General features: G+C 34.6%; 1 long non-coding RNA gene across 1 annotated transcript in view; it reads right to left on the bottom strand.

Moving 5' to 3' along the window:
- Positions 1–317: 317 nt before the first annotated feature.
- LOC135212626 (uncharacterized) overlaps positions 318–4,393 on the bottom strand; it is a 98,585-nt gene continuing 94,509 nt past the window's right edge. The window contains exons 2-4 of the long non-coding RNA XR_010313947.1: positions 2,779–2,893; positions 1,874–2,069; positions 318–909 (exon numbers count right to left, since the gene is read on the bottom strand). This is a non-coding gene — a long non-coding RNA (uncharacterized LOC135212626). The remainder of the gene's footprint in view (positions 910–1,873; positions 2,070–2,778; positions 2,894–4,393) is intronic.

Raw genomic sequence — 4,393 nt, 5'->3', positions numbered from 1 at the left:
TTTCACTTGACAAAAAAATTAAAATAGCTGTGACCTTCACGTGACGTTTTTTGTTATCACTAATACTCTCTTCTATCTCTCTCTCTCTCTCTCTCTCTCTCTCTCTCTCTCTCTCTCTCTCTCTCTCTCGCGACAAAATCATTAGGACACTGTGAATGACCATAACCTGCTCCTACAGATAAGTGAGCACACAATGTCTCCTAGGATGGACTAACAAGTCTTTGAGAGATCCTAATCCTTATAACTCCTTGTAACTCTAAACTTATTCCGTATACACAAATGCGCCAATAAAGCTGTAAAACTATCGCTATGGGGTCATGGGATACCTTAATACCGGTATTACTTCTAAACTATTCTTCATTGTACAATCCAGCGACAAAGCTTTCAATATTTTTATCCGCATACATAACTCCATAACTCGTGTTCATGTTAAGGAATACGTGATGCAAGAACAAAAACTGATATTCATAGGCACAAACACAATAATCCACGCAATTCTTCAGCCTAGAGTTAATTTTCATTATTCTTATATGTGTAATGATAGTACAGTATATACCTCTGCAGGGCGTGAGACTTATGTGACGATTTTATCTCTTAAAAACTGAAGTATGAACAATAATTCTAAGCTGAACGTGACATAAACATATTGGTAATTAAGAAGTCTCAGTCTTTCCTTATTTTAAAATATGTTTGAAAGCTGCTATGAAAAATCACTCTTGAAAGAGAAGGCCTGCAAATGTTTCAACATAACGACAAAAGTTGTTCGATGCTGCTTCATCTCTGGTCTCAGTATTACTTGAAACACTTGAACAGCTTTTAAGTTGTACGATCCCCTCTGCTTCTGCACCTGAGAACACTTTGTCGTCCTCCAGGTAGTTGCCGTTTCAAATTGGCTTCTTGACTGCCCTGCTAAAATAAATAAAAGAAAAGTTTGAACAATCGAAAAATAAAAATAAATAAAGATGATCAAATCATCATCATCATTTCATCATAAATTAATACATTTTCTGACTCATGAGGGAAAATTGTTGGAAATAACCTAGAGAGAAAAATAAACTTGCAATTCAATACTAGAATAGGAAGAAACCCATTCGTAGAACGAAGTAACATTTAACCATCCTTATCTGTCCAACAGTTAAGCAAACGATGTTTAACGACCTGCCCATCAGAATCGTGATTAGTCTTCACTTTGATGGATGGTCTCCATAACGTTATCTTCGAAATTGGGATTTGTTACTGGACATACTGGGGTCCCGGGGTGTCTTTGGTTATTCTGCAGTTATTTAGAAGAAAACTTTGTTGATATGATGCTGCTAAAACAAATGCAAAGTGCGGGCTGAGCACCTTTAACCCTCCAATGATCTGGATAAATTTGCTAGTTTTCTTTGGTAATTGAAAAAGTAGCTTGTCTATATGTTTAATCTCTGCGTAAATATTACGATAACCATGCTTTATATATTTTATCAATTATTATATATATTTTATATATAGGTTTTATTTATATTTATATATAGTATTTATATTTATTTTTATATTTATATTTATATTTATATTTATATATTTATCTTTATATTCTATATATTTATTCATTTATAATTTATATTATATTATATTCATATTATAAATTCATATTCATATTTCATATTATATTCAGAATTCATATTCAATATTCATATTTCATATTCATATTCATATTCATATCATATATATAGATATATATATATATATATAATATATATAGTATGTGTGTGTGTGGTATAATAGTCTCTTAAACTTAACTATTTCATGGCAGAAAACTTGAATACCCTAAAATCATAACAGATGAAGAGTTACAAAACATGACGATGACAGTAAAAGAAATAATGCCTCCTACCTCACTTGGGCGACAAAGCAACTGAGCGATGGACCAGTCGACCAATCCCTGCAGAAGATAGATGCACAGAAGCCTAACCCAGGAACTGCGTCTTCAACCAATGACGACACTGAATCCTTCTTGCCTCGCTGGATGTGGCACGGCTTAGACCTCCACCGAAACTGCTTATTCAGGGCCATGGACCGTGGCATTAATCCTTTAGTAAAACCATCACAAAGCACTCGTGAAACGTGAGAAGATTTAGACTTTAGAGGAATAAGGCCTAACGGGTTGTTATTACTTACTCCTCGTGCGGAACAAAATTAATATTCAAATGCTCCAGTGTGTAATCTCTGCTGAAAGGGTAAAATAACTCACTTTTCCTAAGTTTACCTTGAAAAACTATTGAGCTAATACTGATTTTACATCAACTATATTAATAAGACAAAAACACTACAGCAAACGATTAGAGCCTAGAAAGGTTCTCATAAATATGAGATCATGTAAATTTGCTTAATATAAGTTCTGAAACTTGCAGGTACCAGATCCATATTAATAACTCGCGCAATACTGTCTAGGAAATTCAAATGAGAGAGAGGGAGGGTGGGGGGGTGCCCGAGAGAATATGCTCCTGAATTGTAATTGATTAAACAAAAATTAACGTTTCAGGCGATTTCAGGAGAGAGAGAGAGAGAGAGAGAGAGAGAGAATTGAATAATGTAAAGTAGAATGAGTGCTCAAGTCAAAATTCAACTCTCTTGTGGTTTTGACTGTTCTTAAGATATCTAGTAATTTAGATATAAACTATAGCAGTCATAATAATGATGTTCCTTCGTTTCTTACAATTCAGAGGACTACGGAGCTTTTGGAGGACACTTACATTATTTTGCATGTACAGTACTCTAAAACGTCAACCTATTACTTACCGAATAGTCACGAATATTCTTAGTGATGCGAAATTTATCCATCGGATGAATTTTGGGAAGAGATGACTCGCCTTTACATTCGGGAAACTCCAGATATAGTAGAATGCTTCAATATCTGTGAATAAAGAAAAAAAGACTATTTTATGAACGCAGCTGGTAATTCTTGTATTTAATGCCACTTTTGTTTACAAAGCTTGATAAAGCTACTATAAGCCCCCCTCCAATGGCAGGTAATTTTGCAAACTAGCGAATCTCTACTCTTGTTGAAAGGCAAATAGAAATAAAAACAGAACTTATTTCATTAAACCATGGAAGATGTATATACCGTTTGGTCGGGGCAATACCCAAGAAGCCATTTATTGGGGGGTTTATAATAAGTCGCAATTAGACAGAATGGGGTTTATAACATAAAAACTATCACTATTCAAGCTGACCCGGAACAAAAATATGTAATAATATTTCATAATCATATATCATATGATTCACTCAAAATGTAATTGCAATAGATAAGGCAACGACAGACTTACAATGGAGTACCCAACCTACCAACGATGACCATAACAAGGAATGTTATCTGGGAATTCTGACCCATTAAGGCTGCATAAATAATATATACAAAGGCTTCGAGGTAGTGACCCAACCAAGATGGATACCAGCCACGTTTCCTTAAACTCAAACCTTGTAATATTACAACTAACTCATTAGCAAACAAAAAAACAGATAACATAAATTATAAATAGAAAGACATGCTGGACCAATATATGAATCTGATTTTATGGACGAGGACCCTTAGATAAAACAACGAATTAATCCATAATCCTAACAAATTTCCAAGTTCCAAGATCGAGACGAGTGTAACAAAACCCTCTAAATGAATTGATTAAATTAACTCTGTATTTCAAGAACATATGGAATCTCTTATTTATGACAAAAATCTCTCATTTATTTGCCAATACCAGAGAGGAGTTGCGCTTACATCGTTCTGTAATGCACGATGTCATGTTAGGATTGGGGGGGTCCAGGCCAGACTAGGCCAGGCCACGGCGCTATAGGATAGGTTAGGTTAAGGGTTGGTTAGGTTAGGAGGCGTCTTTGTTGAAGTATGTCTTTGATTTTCTTTGAAGCAGCTCTTCTGAACTTTGATCCCCCATTTTTACTAGTTTCAACTTAACTTAAACCAGCAGCCTTGACCTACCATTTGGACACTGATGTAATGCATTACAAGAAATATGAATATCAATAAGTTTTAAATAAAAGGAGACATTCACAACTATTGTTTGGTGAAATATTTTGGAACTTTCGACACAAGAATGATAAACAGACACGTATAACAAAATCCAAAGTACTGTTAAAAAAATCCTTATTAGTCACCACTTGTCATAAATGTATCCCGCCAGATGAAATGTTCAAGAACTACATGTTCAAAAAAATTCGACCAAAATCCCTCCAATCATGGGGAAGGTATAATGATGACAAGATGAGTGTGACATTAAGCTGATGGTCAGAGCACCACATAACAACAAATCAAGGGACAAGTAGGAACCTACAGATTTGTGGGTGAGATATATTATATAGAATATTCCTCATTGTTTATCCTGTCTGATATCTTTCCTAC

This window comes from Macrobrachium nipponense, chromosome 19 (genome assembly GCF_015104395.2).
Source record: "Macrobrachium nipponense isolate FS-2020 chromosome 19, ASM1510439v2, whole genome shotgun sequence".
NCBI lineage: Eukaryota > Metazoa > Arthropoda > Malacostraca > Decapoda > Palaemonidae > Macrobrachium > Macrobrachium nipponense.
The sequence above is the reverse complement of the archived record's forward strand: the minus strand, read 5'-3'. Positions and strand labels throughout refer to the sequence as shown.